This window comes from Lissotriton helveticus, chromosome 8 (assembly GCF_964261635.1).
Source record: "Lissotriton helveticus chromosome 8, aLisHel1.1, whole genome shotgun sequence".
Lineage (NCBI taxonomy): Eukaryota > Metazoa > Chordata > Amphibia > Caudata > Salamandridae > Lissotriton > Lissotriton helveticus.
The window spans coordinates 282741032-282762014 of NC_136069.1; the positions used below are offsets into that span (position 1 = coordinate 282741032).

Consider the following 20983-nt stretch of genomic DNA (forward strand, 5'->3'; position numbering starts at 1 on the left):
ACAAGAACGGCCTTCAGTAGAGTGACAAATGTGCCAGTCGTTCAAATGACTTTTCCTTATTTTTTTTTTACCCTTCACGGTGCCTATTCCAAGTAAATTTGCTGGTAGCTGCTAAATAAACTAAATAGCAAAATCCTGAGGAGGGCGCCGTGTGCTCTAAAATGCAGCCAAAGGCATTTAGGAAGGCAGTCCGTGGCCTCGGTGAAGCGCGCCCCCACCGCCTCAGGGGGCGCGGCCTACAACATGGAGAGGCGCGGCCCTGTGGTATGGAGAACGCCGCCCTCGCTGAGGAGAGGTGCGGCGTGAGAAGCGCGCGAACCTCGCAGTGCACGTCGCAGAAGCAGCCGTCTCACCGTCTCCCTGCAATCTCTGGAATGGAAGCCGCCAGTCGGGAAGGGAAAGCACCGCAGCACTCCCCATGAGCCTCCGAGTGCAGTAATCGCCCCAGAGACGACCCACACGAGCAGGTGAGAAAAGGAAGCTCGTCGGGGGTCCATCCCTCGGCGGAGCTGTGCTAGCAGGCGGCCATCTTCCTGCGTGGCCAGACCACGCCCCCCCCAGTAAAATAATATTAATCGACTAACAGGTTCTCCGTGTTCTGACCGTCCTCCAGCTCCTCACACAAGGCCCATAATGACATTTACAGCCTTCTGTGCAATCAGGCGGGCACGTGGGCGTCCTTTCATTTATGCAAAGATTTTATATAGCGCCTATATGATCCAAGGTCGCAAGGGCGCCTTACATGAATTGTTTAATCTATGTACAAATAATGCAGTGACAGGATCAATATACCATTGTCAGGAATCGACTGGAAGTTTCGCAGTCATACCAAGGAAGTGATGGAAAGATGTATACATATGATGCAAGTCCTCTTGTGACCAGCGGACATGTATCACTGAGTGATGTCGCACGGGTGTCAGTGACTTGGCGCTTCGGGGCACTCGGGAGCTTTAAATGAGAATAATGTGTGCACGAGGGCATCGACCAGGGCTCCGCGTGCAGTGAGAGGGCAGCGGGCCCTGATGTGGAATACAAGCCGCACAGGAGCCCAGTGACCCCGGCACAGCACCAGCTGAACACGAGAAGCGCCCAGCGGTGCCCCCCACCCCCCCAAGGGGCCTCAAGGCGCTTGTGAATGGCGAGAGGGAGGGGTCTCCGGACAAACAGCAGACTGTACATCGAGGCTGCTGCCCCCTGGGCTGCTGGGGGTCACAGGTGGGCTGCTGTGGGTGGCTGCTGTCTCTCATGGATGCCAGAGGCCGGGGTACCAGGAAGCAGAGTGTCACACCTCGCAGCTGTGCCATGATGTGCGGTGAGAGGGCTGGGAAGTTACTGTAAGGAAACTCGGTCCAGGCGGAATCTGAACATCCCCACAAGGGTCTGTTTCTTGGAAAGAACCTCTGTTTCGTTTCCAAACATTTCCTATTCCTTGAGTGGGCATTTAAAGCACGCGCACCCACACCACAGGGCAGATCCAGACCACCAGTGGACCCTCTTGAAAAACAAGCATTGGCATAGCCAATCGGTCTCACCTTTGGGACCTTATAAGTGTTTAGCCATTCAAAAGTTGATGTTGTTTCACCAAGGATATTGTGCTGCACAACTAAATATTTATAAGGTCCCAAAGGCGAGACCTATTGGCTATGCCAATGCTTGTTTATTTTGGTTACCATAAATTGCCTGGTTAAGTGATAATTATTCCTCAATTTTAAAGTGATGCACATTTTACTCAAAATAAATATCTGATGATGATGTTTTTAATTCCTTCAAGGGGCCCACCTGTTTTTTCACTTTGTTTAATGAACGTGATGCTTATGGTGCACCTTCCCCTTATGGCTCGTCGTTTAACTGCAGGAAAAGCTCTCGTCATTAATTGAGGGGAAAAACATGCTAAACTTTGCTTTTCGGTTCCTCTGTAGATTATTAATTGACAAATAACATTTCACTTCAGGGGACAAGCCAGTGGAACACTGATGGGAGTGGCTTGTTCTGGTGAGAGAAGGCAGTGAAAGGAATAGTGGCTGTACTGTTAGTGCAGTGATATTTATTTTGAGTTATCTTCTGCCATCAACTAGGAGCACGCAGAGACATTTTAAGGCATGGGCAAAGTGGGATCTGGCCCAGGGCTCCAGCCTTTCAGGATCCCTTGACGGAGCCAGCTCTGTTCTGCCCTGATGACCATTAATAATTGGGTGATGTTTGAGCGTCTATCTATTACACGATATTTTGCAGAGAAAATGTATGTTTCATGCAACATCCATTAAAAAGTTTCTTCAAGTTTAAAACAGGACGTCACATATGAGAAATGGGAGGGTGTCACAGAGATTATCTGTAGTAATATTAGTGAGCTGCTCCTTGCAGAGAAAATGAATGCTTCATGCAACATCCATTAAAAAAGTTTCTTTTAGATTAAAACAGAACCTCACATACCACCCAATTACGAAAACGCAGTCATCTCTTTCTTCAAAGATTTCACTTAAGCCGTACAAAAACAGAGACGATCCTTCCTTGCTGTCAAGAAGAGACTCAGAGATAAAGGACTGAAGTATGCAATGCTCTTCCCGGCTCGGCTGCGGGTTGAGGCGGATGGAAAGGTCTGGTTTTTCGATCACCCGGAGGCAGTGGCAGATTGGTTGGAGGGATGGAGAAACGCGAAGGAACGCAATGCCCGCTGAAACTTGACCAATATGAAACTTTGACTATGAGACAATTCCTGGCCTGATGAGCTCTTGTGCCTGTGTCACCCTTTGCCAAGTGCTGAAACGAGAGAGAACAGTTGGTGGTGACAGATGTCCTGGGGAACTCTGACTGGTCGAGTTGTATCACATTTCCTGTTTTCAAAGACACTGGTGACTGTCCCACTCGGGGAATAACTCTGGTTTGTTTGGGAAAATGGTGGTGGGGCGGGGGATAGACTGCCTTTCCCTACATTTAGCTACTTTTAGTTCATAAGTTGGGCGACAGGCACTCTGCAAAGTTGATCTCATGGGTAATTTTAGACCCAGAGTGCAGGGGAGCAGGGAGGGGGGTGGTCGGGCTTGGGGTTTGGGAGGGTGTTCACTTGTTACAGTACATTCGGCAGCAACAATTATAATGGCGTTTGAAGGCAAGATCACAACTGAAAACTTTAATGGGCACACGCTGGCATAAGAGCTTTTCTATACTAAACTGGAACGTTAATGGGCTCGGAGATAAGGTGAAACGCACCTTATAATACCTCAAACGCCACTTCCCTGATGTGGTTTTCCTCCAGGAGTTGCACTTGGTTGGTAATACATGTAAAGCACTAAACAGATGGGTATGCAGGCTAATGGCCCATTCTGGTTTCAGTTCCGGGTCCAGGGGTGTGTGCATCATGATCAAAAACTCCTTCCCCTTCTCTATGCAGTCAACGCGCTCCGACGAGTGGGGCAGATACATCGCTATCACGGGGCAGCGGGAGGGCAACACGCTTACCTTAATGTCGGTCTATGTCCCGCCTGGGTTACAGAACCAAACTTTCACTGATATGGGTTCCCAGCTGCTCTTGCTTCCTGAAGGTCTTTTACTGGTGGGAGGAGATTTCAATGCGGTGGCCTCCAGCTCCCTGGATCGTCAACCCCCGTGACATTGGCCCCACTTGTCGCTGGCTTCCTGACTTCCTGGAGGCCCTCGGCCTCTTGGTTGTATGGACGGCGTTTCATTCTAACAGCATTCAGCATACCTTATTCTTAGGGGCACATCACAGACTTTCCCATATTGACTACATCCTTATCCCAGTGTCTCAACCAACCCACATTCAAGAGATAAGCCATTTGACACTGGGTCCTGGGAGACACATGGGTGGTAATGGTCGCACCCATCAGCCCCTGGTTCCTCCGCAATTCAATTCAATTCAATTAATTTATATAGCGCGCTACATACCCAGAGGGTCTCAAGGCGCAACCCTGTGGTTCGCAAAGAACTCTTGCTCGCCATAGCCCACTACTTTCAGGAAAATCAGGATTCGGTCGAATCCCCCCAAATATTGTGGGAGGCGTTCAATTCGGTAATCCGGGGTAAGGCTCTCTCGCTTATTGCAGGAGTCAAGAAAGAAAAACAAAAAGATCTTGAAAACATCGAGGATGAGGGCTGTCTCGTTGAGGAAATGAGTCCAGAAAAAATTCACCTCCTGAAACTAAAGAGAGACGAGTATAAAGGTATTGCCACTGACAGGGCTAGAACTTGGGGGAGCGAGAGAGATGGTAGAGTGTATGAATGTGGAGACAAAGCTGTCAAGCTGCTGGCCTGGTTGGACAGGAAAGAATGGGCCAATAGGCTTGTCCCAGAGTTTACGGACGAAGCAGGCAGAGCAATCACAGTCCCCCTAAAAATTGTGAATGAGTTTGTCGCGCACTACAGCGTAATATATCAATTAAGCTCGTCCTTCCTCGAGGAGGACTCCATGGACCTCCTACGAGATATTCGCACCCCTGCCCTTTCTGAAGAGGATAAAAGTTTCTTAGAAAGCGACATCACCACTGATGAATTAGCCCAGGCACTCAGGAGCCTCTGCTCGGGGAAGGCGCTTGGCCCCAATGGGACTGCCAATTGTCCTTTAGAAACTATGCCCTGATAAAATAGCCCGCACCTCCGAGCCATGTTTGAAGAGAGTAGGAGAGTGGGGTTACTCCCACGGGACCAGCGTCTCATGTCACTGGTCGTGATCCATAAAGAGGGTAAACCTAGGAATAAATGCGCCTCCTACAGACCCATCTCCCTGCTTAATGCAGGACCTAAAATCCTTGCCAAACTCTTGGTGCACCCCCATCAGTCGGGCTTTATGCCCCACCGAAACACGGCCCTGAATCTGTAGAGGGTGCATGGAGTGCTGGGGAGGGTTGACACCATCAAAGAGGCGCCCGTGATTGTGTCCTTAGATGCCTCCTTGGCGTTTGATACCATCGAATGGCCATACCTTCTTGCTGTTCTCGACAAAATGGGGCTTGGGCCCGTCTTCACAGCATGGGTTAGACTCCTGTGCTCAGAGCCATTGGCCCAAGTGGTGGTCTATATAAACGATCGGACACATTCCAACTGAGTCGTGGTACCCGTCAGGGGTGTCCGCTGTCTCCCCTGCTATTGGCCCTCTCGCTGGAGCCACTGGCGGCCTGGATCCATGTGATTCAATGACTGAGATGTTCGGCAGATTGGAAGGACCGCATTTTGCTCTATGCAGATGATATACTCCTTTACCTAGCCTCCCCAAAATGTCTCTAAGATGCGTACTAGACATTTTTACTGCCTTAGGTAGATATTCTGGTTATTCAATTAATTGGAGGAAGTCTCTCATATACGTCCTGGGAGGTGAGTCTCCTCCTCTACCCAGGGACTGCCCAATGCAAACAGTGAGGGATGGCTTCCGCTATCTTGGGATCTTTGTCACAGCAGACGCTAAGCTCCAGTATGAGAGAAATCTGCTCCCACCCTTGCAGAGGCTGAGGCGGGATATTGCCAGGTGGAAGACACTCTCACTCTCATTGCTGGGCAGAGCGGCTTCATTTAAAATGATGTCCCGGCTCAGTTTTTTATATGCCCGGCAAAATTACCCAGATCTGGTCCCTGCGAAATACTTTACGGAAATTAATGGCTTGCAGAGAGAGTTGCTGTGGGATGGGAGGCCCCGAATTGCACTTAATAAATTGGTCTTAAACTGGCATGATGGTGGCATAAGTCTCCCCGACACTAGGAAATATTATTGGGCTTCTCACCTGCCCGCTATTATTCAGGGCACCTACCTAAAACCAGACGATCCAGGTCTTAACATGGATAGATGGCTACTGCCTGGCGGGGACTACAATAGAGCCCTGTATTCGAACCCCAGGAAATTCCCTCTAACCGGTCCAACCAAACACTCTGTTCAGGTTTGGCATGCCACTAATAAAAGTTTAGGTTGGGACCGGAAGCTCACATTGGCAACTCCCCTGTGGGACTCAGATCAGCTGGTAAACCTGCATACCTCAAAGGGATTTGACAAATGAGATCTCATTGGTATCTCCCGGATAGGCGACCTCTTGGTGAAGGGTGATATGATTGCGTTTGACACTCTCCAACAATTCGAGCTCTCCGGCTTCGAATTTTTCCGTTACCTGCAGATCCGCCATGCTCTTGTCACATCCCTACAGAAGGGCACTGCCCCTCCTGAGTCTTCTCTGCTAGAAGACAGATTGCTTGATGGATATCTCCCACAGAAAGCAATTTCATTAACGTATGACAAAATGATTAACAATACCCCGGATCCCCTTGAATGTCTTTGTGAGTGTTGGGAAAGGGATGGCCTTGAGATTAATGACAAGGAATGGCGAGAGGCGGTGGCCTCGCCCTGAGAGGTGGCGATTTCCGCTCGTCTACTACTGGTCCAACTTAAAATATTGCATAGAACGTACGTCACTTGGCCCCAGCTGGTTCATATGGGGAGGGTGTGGGGGGATTACAGAAGACGCTGTGGTCAGGTGGGCACTTTCCTGCACATACTCTGGGTATGTGAGCAGATACAGGAGTATTGGCGGGGGATACCTGAGGTAATGCGGAAAGTGCTACATAAAGACATTCGCCCGGAGGTTAAAAGTTGTCTCCTTAATGTTTGGGAACCCACTGATTTGATGGGTTTGGAGAGGCTCCTGGCTACTCTGGGTGCAATGGTGGCCAAACGTGATATAGCACAAATGTGGGGGGTGGACTCCTGGAAAAAGATTGGTGTATGTTCGGGGAGAAAATGGTCTATGTGGCACGGGGATGCTCTAAGAAGTGGTCCGCTGTGGGGTAAGTGGAACGCCTACCGGGGAGATATTTGTGCTGCCTATGTGGTCCCCTCGGAGGATGAACGTTTGTGTCCCTGAAGCCCTCTCGGCGCTAGATATGTGTCCCAGCATTCAAAGATGTCTAACTGTAATTGGTGGAGAAGTGTGGCTCAATGGTTAGAGCGGCAGACCCTGATGCAGAGGTCTGGCCCGGGACCAGGGTTCGATTCCCGCCTCGGTGGGTCTTGGGCTCAATTTCCCCGGACTTGATATTTCTCGCCTCGGTGCCTAGTCTAATCATGGGTCCCACTCTGTGACTCTGGGCAATAGCTTGCTTAATCTCCACAACGGCCCCAGCAGCGCTGTGGATGCCTGGCTTCACCTTGGGGGTGCCCAGGAGTGGACATTTCACAGGAAAGCCAGGATGGGTTCCGCAGCGGTATGAATACAGCGCTACGAGGCCTCCGGGTAGAAGTGCGCTATATAAAATACAAACATTTACTATATAAAATACAAACATTTACATATGTATCCTTACCATGTAAGTGCACGCTGCTTTGCCGAATGTCGATGTTTATGTTTAATAAAAAGATGTCTAGAAAAACAGGACCTAACATATGAGAAATGGGAGGGTGTCACAGAGATTATTTGCAGTAATATTAGTTAACTGTTGCAGTGTTACAATATTAAAAACTCCCATTACCATCCCTGAATATTAGATAAAAACACATTTAGAATTTGGATGAGTGTGCCTGTTCACTGTCTCTGACTTCGCCAAAGAGAGCATGAAATAGCTGAAATTGGATCGTAAACTTGGGGGGGGGGCCTGTTCTGAGCAAGGGCCCCCAAAATATATTTGGCCCATGGCCCCTAAAATACGTATGATGTCCCTGGGTACAAGTAATGTACTGCAAGGTTTCAGTCTGCAAAATATGTCCTTTATCCAGCCCTGCACATGTGACACAAATATCCACAATTTAGAACACCTCAGACAAAGCTAATGGTTGTTGTGTGACAAATGCTGATAAACTTTACATTTTAGTTGACATCCTGATATACTGATGGTGGGTAAATATGAATAGGAGCAGGCTAATGTCTTCTTCGATACTTGTAGTTCATAGCTGGTTGCTGAAGAGGACCAGCAGAATCCTTGGTACTTTCATCCGGATGTGTTGTTATTTGGAACAGATGTTGGCTCAATGGAAAACAGGTATTGCAAGAACTGGTTCCAAATTAAACAACCCAGCCTCCAAAGCTGAACACAGAGCCCCAGTTTAACAAACATTCTGACAAGCTGGATGATGCAGAACAATAAACTTTTGAGCAGGAGCATTGGACAGAGGCAGAGGCAATCAACTTGCCAAAGATGACTAGCACCATGCACCAAGTACAAACTACGAAAGAGGATCTACAAAAGTGTCCAGAATGTGAAGAGATTTGTGAACATTCTTATTTTAGACCCGTTTGATATTACAGTTCTATCCCTCACTTTGTAACAGAGTAAGCATACATACAGATCCTAGTCACCAATTCTGCACCCAAACAGTCAACTAGAGATCGCAGAACTGCAGAGACTGGGGCATGATTCTTTGCTAGACCATGGAAAAAGAACAGAATTGGTAAGGTTTCAAAATTGTAATTGTTTTCCAGACAATGCTATTAAAGTTCTGGCAACTCATAAGTAATTTTGCCCTGTTAAAAAATTTCTTTGAGAACATATGGTCATATGTGCAAAGCTCCCGTCTAAGCTACAAATTCAGCGCCAGGATACCCTCACAGGTGATAGTGCACTCTACAAATCTGCATAACATAACATATTGAATATACCAAATTTATGGTTCACATAGCACTGCACAGACTCTGCAGAATGGAATATTCTATCTAAATACAGTCAGTTGATGGAGCCATAATGGCTCTTGGCAAAGCTAGAATAATAGTACAGACCTGCAACACTTTAATTGCTTGTCGAATTCAGTGCAATCTTTTGTCATGAACGTTGAGTAAGATGCCCTCTCAGATTTTAATATTGGCTCCAACTTAACAAATAAGACTGTCAGCCCTCAAATGTAGACTCCTGAGGAATAAGGTTGTGGCTGGGTTAAACAGCTCAGGTGCATATCCTTACCTGCTATCACATACTATTCTGAACTTAAATGGATGTATGTAGGTGGGATTCATTTTGATAAGAGCTGTGAGGTTTCAGCTACAGCGGGATTCTGAAATTGTAAAGAATTAAATGATATAGAAAGAGACTAGAAGGCTGTGGTGTGCACTGGGAACACAGGAAACAGTGGTGTGTTAGTTAAACATCATATCCTGTTCGAAGGCAGTATGTCCTTAGTCTAGGCCAAACCTGGTAACAATTTTTAGAAACATGGCTCAATTTTTAGAACGACAAACTCTTGTGACCCATCTAGTGGTAATGCATATAAATGTTAGATTTTTTAATGTAACTAATGCATTGTGCGGTAGTGCACTATCATGTACAGACAACACATTTTCCATTGAAATAGCTCCACAATTTGCACAGACATACAGTTTTACCGATAAACCTGCACTGCACACAATGATACTGTGTGGACCTCGGATTTCAGTGAATATTTATTATTTGTGCATCACCAAGTAAAGTGTCTTTTTTTGTTCTGCTCCTATTAAAATCTTTGTTTCCATCACACATCAGAATCACAAAAAATTGCTTTATTTTTGCCTTCCTACCTGCTGAATGTGTACAGTGCATTTACAAGTATTTACATTTTGTTTTGTGTTATGAAAAAATTACATCCCACAGCCTTTCCTTTCACACTTTATGTACCCCAGCAAGATTATCACACAAATCACTTTACTTTCCTTCTTTGACTGCAAAGTAAGAGGAGTTTGTGAACACCTATCCCCATGTTAAACAAATAATCAGCAATTTGTCAGACAATACAACCTGACATCCTTTGGTGCTAGATCAGGCTTATAAATAAACTAGGATAAGTCAGTCCTCAGGCCGTAGTCTGAGTCAACTGACCACCCTGAGTCAGACTTTCCTCTCTAATGGCAGACGGATCCCAAAAGATACTTTGGTATCTGGTTCCATACCGATACAGAGACTCTGGTTAGGGAAAACTATGGGCAATGTATCGCCAGGCTAGAACAGCAAGTTGACAGATGGATCAAACTCCCTCTAACTCTAGCAGGTAAAGTCTCAATAATGAAAATGGTGGTTCTCTTCCAAGGCAAGTATACTTGTTCCAAGATCGCCCCAAGCTGCTCATGAGAACCTTTTTTACATACTAACGTCCCTCCTGACTAGACCCCCATGGGCTGTAGATCATCCTGGAACTGCTTGGGCTAAGTTGATGCTGCCATAAGAGATGGGGTGGGTTTTCTGCCCCCAACTTGGAACAATACTACTCAACTGTGCAGGCCCAGTTCACCCACTACTGGATGCATGACACACAACAATTGCCACATCGCAACTTAGAAGGGGGGCTTGCTGCTGCAGTTCTACTCAAAACTCCAATCATGCTATGCCCAATACGATCCCATTCCGAAAGTCGCACGGTGCCTTACACTGCCTGGATATGGTCCTGCTTAGCCACATATACAGGCTATACAGACATGTCCTCTTCTCAGATTCCCCTTATTATTAATCCCAAAGTACCTATGACAACATAAACTGTGGTGATTCAGCAACTGAAAGCCAAAGGGACGAAAACATGAGACGTATCTGTAAACTTTAAATTCCAGGCTTCGGGGAGATTTTGCCTGACTCTACTATTCAATAGACTATGTAGTACAATACGCAACATTTGGTTCTCCTGCCTGGGTAAGCCTAAGGAATGGCTGCTCCTGATGATGATAGTGACAAACCCCAGTCTGCTTAAACTTATTACCAGAATCTATATAATAACATCCTGTTGGAAACAGACTAAACAATACTCTTTCAATGGCAGCTTACGTCTCCTGCATGTTAAGTTCATACATAGGATAAACAACACCACCTCGATGGCTAGACATGGATCAACTACAGTAATAAAATGCTGGAGATGTGGTGCCCCAAATGCAGAGTTTTTACACCTTACGTGGCAGTGTGCACTGATCCCAGCCTATTAGATCACACTGAACCAAGAGATCAACAGCATGACATCTCTCATCTGACATTTACCCCCAAATTGCCCTTTTAGGATATGTAAAGGACCTACCCAACATATTTAGGCAACTTGTGGCACTCACTCTGATGATGGGTCCTTCAGGGTGACTTAAAAATGAAGAAAAAGACAGCCTCCTTTTGACAATGTAAAAACAGCTCTTTACTGTTGCAGCAGGGTTTACTCAAGTAAACAGCCAGTCTCAATTTGCTGTTTCACAGGCAGCTACTTTTATACACAGTCAAAGAATACTAGCAAAAAAAGTTCAAACAGGGGTCGTGGCCGGGCAAGATGGTCGAGCAGACGTGACCTGCTTCGGCTCCCGCGCGCTACCTGGCGGGCGTTTTTGCCGGCGCTCCTGTGCGGATTCATCCCCACGGCATATCCCCAGGCGGCTGATGAATTGAGGCACCGCCGACGGCGTTTTTGGCCGTTCTCCGGGGTCTCGGGGGTCCCCACGCGCTGATTTCGGAGACGGCGGGAGGCCCCGAGGACAAAATGGCGGCTGGTGATCGGCCTTGAAGGGCTGCGGGATTGCGCTGTTCTGCGGTGACAGAGGCGCCAGCGAAGACATGCCCGGGACTCCGAAGCAGCAGAGGCAATGAGGGTGAGTCCCAGCTCTACTGTGGCGATTTAGACCCCTGGCTGAGACTCTGCGGAGGTGAGCTCTCCTTCTGCCTGACCTTAAGATGGCGGCCCGGGAGGCCTCCTGAGACACTGAGGGTTCCTGAAGACTCTCCCCTGCTTGAAGACAACACTTTGGAGCTGTGGACGTGGGGAAGTGGCGTAATGTGATGAGCAGCGATGGGGGCAAGAGGGTCACTCTATGCTGGCTGACGCCACGCACGCAAGACGCGGCGGCGGTTGGGCCCCAGGGGAATATACTGCTGACCTCCCGGTTCTGCGCTGGAGAGTCCCTGCCACTATGGGCCACATGTGATCTCTGCTTCCCTCAAGTTTCCAGCGTTCGAGTGCGGGGCGCATAGCCCTTGAACGGGCGCCCACCCGGACGGTGAGTTACCCGGGGTGGTGGAGGTATGACCACCGTTGACTCCTACAGGTGTACTGAGCACTGAAGAACGGCCTCCTCCTGAGCCTACACTGAGTATCGTAGGGGTTGAACCTGCTCGACCTGGGCCGGCTGGGCCGTGTGGGTGCCCCCTCCTTATGCCGCCGAAGAAGGGCACGAACAAGGGGACAGACAAGGTGTCGGAATTTTTCGCTACCGCTGACAATCGGCCAGCTCTTAGGGGAGGCACCGACAAGGCGACCATGGCCCTCACGAAAGCGGATCTACTGTCCATGTTTAAAGACTTTAAATCCGAGATCCGCACTGAGCTTGGCCAGGACATTAAATCATCTATAGATGAACTACGCACAGACCTATCGGAACGTCTGGCCTCTCTTCAACAAGACGTAGATTCAGTGGGCACCAGAGTTCTGGACCTAGAGACACAACACCAGGAACACACGCAAACGGTTGAGGAATGCCGGGTCGACATCCAATCCCTTAAGGAACAACTACAGCAGACGCAACTTAAGGCCGAGGACCTTGAAAACCGCGCATGACGGGAGAATATTCGGGTCAGGGACCTTGAGGAAGGCGCAGAAGGGCCGGACTTGGAAGCCTTTATGGAGGGTCTATTTGCGGAAATCCTGAGCCCCCAGACACTTAAGATAAAGCTGGACAGAGTTCACAGAGTGGGCCCTCTGCAGAAGGGCGATCGGAAGAGGCCCCGTGATGTGCTGGCGAAGTTCCACTCCTATATAACTAAGGAGGCGGTATTGCAGGCGGCCAGGGCGAAGGATTCTGTCTCCTTCCAGAACTTCTCTTGCGCCATCTTCCAAGACGTTGCCCCATTCACGCTGGCGCGCAGGCAGACGATGAGACCTATCACCACCAAACTCCAGGAGGACAGTATCAGATACCGATGGACGTACCCTTTCGGTCTGAGTTTCGAATACCGCGCAACAAGAGGCGCCACATCACTGACTTGCAGGATGGACTGAATCTTTTGGGCCTCCCGTCGGAAGATGGGGGTACTTCTTCTGAAGCGTCTGGTGACCCTGCAAAGGGTGCGGCTTCCACTTAGTGCTGGGTGCCGAGCTCGAGAAGAGGGCGACGCTGACACCGGTCGAGGGACGCCCCATCGATGTGACTCTGCCTGCGGTGGTTCTGCTGGGTTCCGGGCCACCGTATTCGGGACTGTAAGATCTCCTGGAGTCCGGAGCCTCGACGGAGGTGAGACTAAGTATTTCCTATGCTACTAGCAGCGCCCCCCCCCAAGGCTGTCCGGTTCCAGCTCTCTATGTGAGTGGGCGAGGACTGCTATTATGACTCTGGGGACTTATGTTGCTAATAGAACTCTCAGTAGAGGCCCTGAGCCATATCTTTGCTCCGTTGGGGGGTGATGAGACGACTTCAATTTTGAAATGGTCAGTGCGACAGCAGCAATGGTCTTTATGTAGGGGTCCTGTGTTTTGGCTGCAAAGCCAGGGGTCAATTGACATTGAGCAGCCTAAATAACTTGATGATTCCGTTATGTGTTCTCGCCGAAGTGGGGTGCGGACTGGGTCCCAGGACCCGTTGTCTCCCCTAGTCCTTGTGGGGGCGTATTCGCCCTACGATGCGACTGAACATTGGTTCTAGATCTTGGTTCTGGTTTCTTCTTTCTTGGGTTTTTGTAGGGGTTGCAGGGTGGGTTGGGAGGGACAGTGGTGGTGGCAATATTTTGTTTGTTTGCAGCAAGGTTCTGATCTGGGGGTCTGCAATTGGGAGGATGAAGCATGGAAGGGTGAGGAATGGCAGGGGGGGTAATTACACGACAGGGGGGAGGAATGTGAGGTTTGGACGAATTCAGAGCACAGCAGGAGGTTTGGGGAGGAGGGATGTCAGGGTGGATAGCTACACGGTAGCCCCCCGGGTTGGGAGGGGAAGGGGGCTTCTTAAAGAGCAGCGTCTCTGCCTCTATCTCTGATGCCGCTTACTATTGGGACATGGAACATCAAGGGGTGAATTCTCCCCAGAAGCGCCAAAAGCTTTGGAAATATGTCATAGATCACCAACTGGATATAGTTGGCCTCCAAGAGACCCACCTTGTTAAAACGGAGGACGTGCGTCTCAAACACAAACAGTTCCCGCTCATTTATAGGTCCTCTGCCTCCACGAAGCACAGGGGGGTGGCCCTTATGTTCCGCTCAGCCTTGCAATTTCAACCTTTGGGGGTACAGAGTGACAAAGATGGACGCTGGGTTATGGTGAAGGGCCGACTGCGGTGGAAAATGTGTACCTTTATAGTGGTGTATGCTCCTAACACTGGCCAGACCGGGTTCCTCCAAGTTCTCCTGGGGAAAATTACAGACTTTGCTGAGGGGCCGTTGATCCTCATGGGCTCATGGGGGACTTTAATTTGGTGTGGCAGAAAGATCTCGATAGCACTCACCCGCAACGATCAGACATGGGCTCATTTTCTCAGGACACACAACAGAAGATTCACGACCTAGGCCTTTTAGATACTAGGCGGGCTCTGTACCCCCAATCTCGAGACTACACATTTTTCTCCCACGTTCATCGGTCCTACTCCCGATTAGATACATCTTTCTTAGCCAGTCCCTTTGGGAAGATCTTCGTGAGGCCAAGATCTTCCCGCTGTCCATTTCTGATCATACCTTGTTCTCGATTTGCCTTAACTGGGGCGTGAGGGGTCAGGCCACTCCTAGATGGTACTTTCCAGCATCCCTGGCCCGGGACAAAACCTTTAGCGATACTCTGAGGGGGCTATCACTGAATTTTTCTCCCTTAATGACCCGGGGGACACATCAGTCTACAACACATGGGACGCTTTTAAAGCGTTTTTTCGAGGGCAGTGTCTAGCTCTAAATGCTGCCCTCAATAAACAACGTGGACGGGAGAGGGAGCAACTGGAGGAGGAGCTGTCCTCTCTCGAGAAAGTCCACAAGGCAAACCCCACTAGACAAGTACAACGCAACCTGACGGCAGTTAGAGGCAAACTTCGGGCGCTCTATAATAACAGGGCAGAATATACCTTGTTGAAATTGAGGCATCTTTTGTATTCTCAGGGTAACAAGGTGGTTAACATCTTGCCAGGCAACTGTGAGACAAGAGAGAGCGCGAATATGTAGGGGGGTCCAGGACTCCTTCGGGGAAATCACACACAGGGACGAAGTCAAGGCCGAGCTTTTCGGAGCCTTCTACAAGACTCTGTATTCAGGAGACTCTCTTCACCCATCTGAGCAACGCGAATACCTACGGACCTTGCCACTGCCCCAGGTCTTGGCAGAATGGAATGAAACGCTTTCTGCCCCTTTCACTAGGGAGGACGTGGTGGCTGCCATTAAGGCTTTGAAAACCCCATAAGGCTCCTGGGACGGATGGGTACATGGCTATATTCTATAAGACCTTCTCCTCTGAACTCAGTCCATATTTAGTGCGTTTATTTAATCATATGGCTGACGATGGCGAGACTTCGGGAACTATGGCTGAGGCCCTGATTTCAATTATACCCAAACCCGGGAAAGACCTTAGTAGGTGCGCCTCCTACAGGCTATTTGCCCTCCTGAATCTAGATGCGAAGCTATACTCCTCCATAATCGCGAAACGGCTTAATGATCTGATGCTGGCGCTCATTCATCCAGACCAACCTGGATTCATCAAAGGTCGCCAGACCCATGATAACACTAGGCGTGTAGTGCATCTGATTGAGAAGGCCAATAAGTTTAAAATCCCGGCGGTCCTAGTAGGGCTCGATGCCGAAAAGGCATTTGATAGGGTGGATTGGGGCTTTCTATTTCAGACACTGACAGCCTTTGGCTTTTCCGCTAAATTCTTATGTATGATCCGTGCTAACTATCTGTTCCCCAGGTCTAGGGTCGCCGTAAACGGGCACCACTCCTCTTTTTTTGAGAACTCAAGGGGCACTAGGCAGGAGTGTCCCTTATCGCCTCTGCTTTTTGCCTTAAGCACAGAACCCTTGGCGCTGGCGATTAGAGCCAATTCCGATATCCGGGGCCTGCCCTTCACTGGAGAATCGCACAAAATCACTCTATTCGCGAACGATGTCCTTCTCTCCCTCTCTGAGCCGGCTCACTCCCTTCCATCTGTGCATGCGGAACCGGAGCGTTTCGAAGCAGTAGCAGATTTTAAAATTAACCTAGACGAGTCATACGTCCTTAATCTCACTCTCCCACATTCTGAAGTACTTAGGCTCAAGGCACTCACACCTCTTCCATGGGCAGAGTCTTCCATTCAATATTTGGGGGTTCACCTGACTTCCACGTTGGGGAAACTGTATTCGGCCAACTTTTCCCCCGATTCTGGCTAAGATCCAAGCCGATCTTTCTCGATGGAAGCCAATGTTTATATCCTGGCTGGGGAGGATCCACGCTGTCAAAATGTCCCTTCTTCCTAAACTGTTGTACCTGTTCCAAGCCCTTCCCATCGAGCTAGACGGGGACTTTTTCCAGCGAGTGAAATCTATGATATTGCGCTTTATCTGGCAGGGTGGACGGGCGCGATTTTCCTTCTCTATTCTGTGCTGACCAAAGAGAGAGGGAGGTGTGGGGCTCACAGATATTCATCTATACTATAAAGCAGCACATCTTCGGGTGTTGGTGGAGTGGACGCAGTTGGAATCCAAAAAACATTGGCTGCATATGGATAGAAGTGTTGCGGGTGGGACAATCTGGGATTTGGTATGGAAACCCAAATGCGACAGACCTAGTAATGTGTATATCAGCACCCCCACCCGCGCGACTTTAAGAGTTTGGGACTCGGTATCCAAAGACGATAGGTGGACCACCCTTCCCTCCCCATTTACACCATTACACTTCAATCCTGCTTTCCCCCCAGCGATGGGAGAGGGTCCCTTTGCGGCATGGAAGGAGGGAGGTTGCCGTGCATTAACACATCTTTTCCACAATTTCGACCCACTCACTTTCGAAAATTGTAAGCGGGACTATGGGGTTGGGGAAACTGAAAGGTATCATCACCAAAACTACTCCACTGGGAACTTTCCCCTCAGGTGTGGGAAGCAGCTACACGTCCCCTCACGAAATTTGAGGCATTTCTCACCAAGACCTCCTCGATGAAGGGTGTTATCTCCTTCATATACGAGTTCTTACTCTCCATGGCAATTTCCCCTAGGCCCCGATACATGTCTATGTGAGAGGGTGTCCTTCAAACAGGATATCACGGACGAGGAGTGGGCGCATTTATGGTCAGATATCGCAAAGTTTAACCACTCCTTGGAACTTAGGGAGGCACACTTGAAGACCATGATGGATTGGTATCTATACCCGACCAAGTTGAAGCAGATTTTCCCGGTACCTCCGATAGGTGTTGGAGGGGGTGTGGGTTCTTGGGGGATTTCCAACATATTTGGTGGGACTGCCCCATTATCCGGCCATTTTGGGAGGAAATTCTAGCCCACATTAAAGAGATGCTGGGTTACCCCATCCCCACGACAATGGCCACTACCCTTCTAGGCCTCCGTGATCCGACCTTGGAACATCAGACTAAGGCTGATAAGAAGATTATGTGGCTTAGCATTGGGGCAGCCAAGCTCACCTTGGTGGCGGCGTGGAAGAAGAGAGATGCACCGGCCATTTCCCTCTGGCATTCTCAGTTATGAATGCTATTGAGTCTAGAGCGCATGGCGGACATTTTTAGGGATGATTTCAAGAACTTTGAGTTTCAGTGGGGCCCCATGGTCGCTTTCCTCTCCAGAGGCCTCCCGTCTGCAGTTTGCCCTGCTAGTGTTAGAGCCCTCCACCTTTTCCAGCTCTGAATCCTTGACAGTATGTAAGTTTGACCTCCGATTTATGCTAGCTGCCACCACTGGGGTGGGAAGAGGGGTATGGGAAGGGGGTTGGGTTTTGTATTTGATCTCGCTTTTGTGTTTTTTTTTTCTTTCTTTCTCATTTCTCTTACGACAATGCCCTCAAGAAGAGCTACGCGGGGAGACACTCCGACTCACGTTTCACAATGAGGCGGATGTCGCCTTCTGCCTTAGGAATGCAGGACACTACCTGTCGTCTAGAGTGCGGACGCCCGAGGTTTTGAAACCTATCTTCTTCATATGTCTGGTTGCATGGCAAACCCCGTTTCTGTCAGAAGCTGTAACCCTTAGAGAGCTGTCTTGTAAGCCAGGGGTCTTCGTTCAGTTGGGGTTCGGGCCTCTTCCAACCTATTTTACTTTGGCTTTGGTTTGATTGCTCCCACCTGCATGGGAAGATGTGCAGGATTGTCGCATGTTTCTGGCTAAAACAATAAACATACCTTTGGAAAAAAAAAGTTCAAACAATGAATTATTAGGCAGTTAAATAATAGTTGTGAAGAAACATGAATTCACCTGTGACTCTAAACTTTAGCCTAATTCTCTTGCCATCCTTTTTTGCAGTTCTAACAGTGCTTAACAAACTATTCCTCTACTTTTGAATGGGTGCGTATTTGTGGTGAATGCATATTCATCTGCGTTGAATGCATGTGTATTTGTGTTTTGCTTTATCATTGTGCTCCTAAGACATCACATCAGATTCCGAGTGATCTTGGCTAATTCAATCTCCTGCTCCTACTGTCTAATAATGTTTCAATCTATTGAAAACATAGAATACCTGCCAGTGTGCCTGTGTACTGAGGCCATAAATTCCCTCAAGCTTGTCAAACATGAGTTTTCCTTTAACTACAACCTTACAAGTTACTCAATCTGTCTTAAAGTGAACTCATCACCATTTTCTCATTAGCACAAGAGTTTAGGCCTGCACTGTTCTTTCACCACGTATAGATGTGTGACACTCACCACTGTTGTTGCACCATTTCCCCCTCTAGTTAATATTTCAACTACTGGTTCTAAACCTTGATCAACACTTGGCACTAAGTGATATGTGTTGCCCTGAGCATTTACTACACCTGTTGGTGTCCTAACTGGAAACATCCCTCTCACCTTTGTACCAATCCTTTTAGAACATGCTAAGACTAATTGGACCACAATTGAGACAACCATGTCCTGAGGATGGCCCCGAATGACCGAGGACCGAAACGTCGTAGACCCCGCAGCGCAACTACAGGCCCATTCTCCACTGTGGCTATATTTAAATTGTGATTTGAGTTGTAAAGTCACTCCAACTGTGTCACTCACTGAGTCACCCACTGTATAAAACTCTCACTTCGTTCACTTTGCGCCATTCACGCTGTCCACCATATCACTTGTGTCACCACTGACCACTTGTACATATTTGAGCACCAAGTTTATTTCTGGTTGTCATATGAATTTCCCCACGCTGTGCTGCCCCAATTGTATGAATATGACCCTGCCCCTTGTCTTTTTTTGAAATACAAGAATAATTTCAACAATTATGTTATTTGAATAACTGTTTCCTTTATTCATGTTCGTGTAATGCTTCGTGCATACAAGAGTAATTGCCTGTTGGGATATTGTATTTTGCTACAAGACTAATTGGATAGCACAATAATAAACTAGACTAGTAAGGCCACAACGGCTGGCAACAAGGCTCCCAACAGTCCTGATATATAGGATGGCAGAAAAGAAAAACATCTGGTAAACTAATTATCTGGGGCGCCTCCTTCATCTACCATTTTCTTCTTGTGCATAGTTTGTATAGTCTCTGACAAAATTCCACTGTCTGCCATTGTTTTCTGGGATAAAAATATAGCAAGCAGTTCCTATCTTGGCATATACCCCTCCTTACAGGGCAATCATAAGGTCAAGTACATAATGGTGCTGCATTATTATCATTCTCATAGCACGCAGCTCTTCCTTTAGGGCATTAAATCCATATTTTGTAGTGTTAATGCAATTGAGTAGTTCCCATCGAGTTACCTGCAGCCATCAAGCTGTTGCCTTAGCCTGACAAAATGGCAGAATGCTTCCAAAGAACAACTGTGCATCATTAAAGAATCGATATTATTGAGGAATATCACTCCAAGTATTAGTGCCATAATACTCTGCAGTTCTTTTCCTTCAATGATGTTGTAACAAAGTCGTTGGACGGCTCATGGGATGTTCATGTAGAACTGAAATGTTAATTCCAGGAATTACCAAAACAAGTAACTGGGCAGTTCTCCACACTGCCAATAATAGTCAATGAGGCTAGAAATACCTTCCTGCATGTCTGCATTAGTGTGCCTCTATTGGTAACATTTTGACCTGCATTAACGGTGCATTTTCCTCTGACAGAAAAAGAAACAGAAGTTAGTCTCATGACTGTCTTAGGACTTACTGTACTATCTATCCAAGTGTAATGCACAACGTTTTCATTCTGTATAGGGGAAATTTATTTTACTCCATCATGACTAAAATCAGTACCATTACATAATGACATGACCCAACAAGAAAATTGAAGAAAATTCAATATCAGAATGGCATTGACTATGGTCAAAAACAGACCCAGTTTCTCTAAATCCTGGCGTATGAACACAATCTGGCAGTAAAGGATTTACTAAATAAGTATTTCACTCAGTAGGTGGGTGGGTGGGTTACTCCTAAAACCCCTAAATCTAAAACCATCTATATCCATTCTACAATAGAAGGACGACCTGTTTTCCTCATTCATGTTATCTCGTCCTTAATGTGCTATCTGTAAGGATATATAAAATGTCTGATAAAGAGTCATATTTTGTGGCATTGACTAAAAAGTGTGCTCCTTTAGCATGTGTTAGTTCAATTTGGTCCTTAATCCTACACAAGCTGAGATGCCAAAGACATGCAACTGTCCTTGAGGGCACTTCCTCAGTTGAATGTAGCTTTTCTGATAATGTGGCTTGGAGAATTAGAGAGCTGAAGAAGCATGATTCATTGGTACAGTGTATACCTATGTCTGACATATGCTGATACCACATATCTGACAATCTGTTATGAACATTATGAGAAACATTAGCACTAATAGAGAGTTCTCTTTGCAGGTGTGTAATGTTAGAACTAGAAGATAAGTTGCTATGGAATAGCAACATTAGAAAAGATTGAATTAAGAGACAAAAAAGGGAAAAGAAAACAAAAATGCATAACTTCTTTTCTATTAATCCCAAAAATTGTCCATGGGCAGAGTCAGTGT

General features: G+C 47.6%; 1 long non-coding RNA gene across 2 annotated transcripts in view; it reads left to right on the forward strand.

Annotated features, from left to right (window-relative positions):
• Positions 1-263: 263 nt before the first annotated feature.
• The window catches only part of LOC144771603 (uncharacterized), a 67850-nt gene continuing 47130 nt past the window's right edge, over positions 264-20983 (forward strand). For both annotated transcript variants that reach the window (XR_013599384.1, XR_013599383.1), the window contains exon 1: positions 264-467. This is a non-coding gene — a long non-coding RNA (uncharacterized LOC144771603). The remainder of the gene's footprint in view (positions 468-20983) is intronic.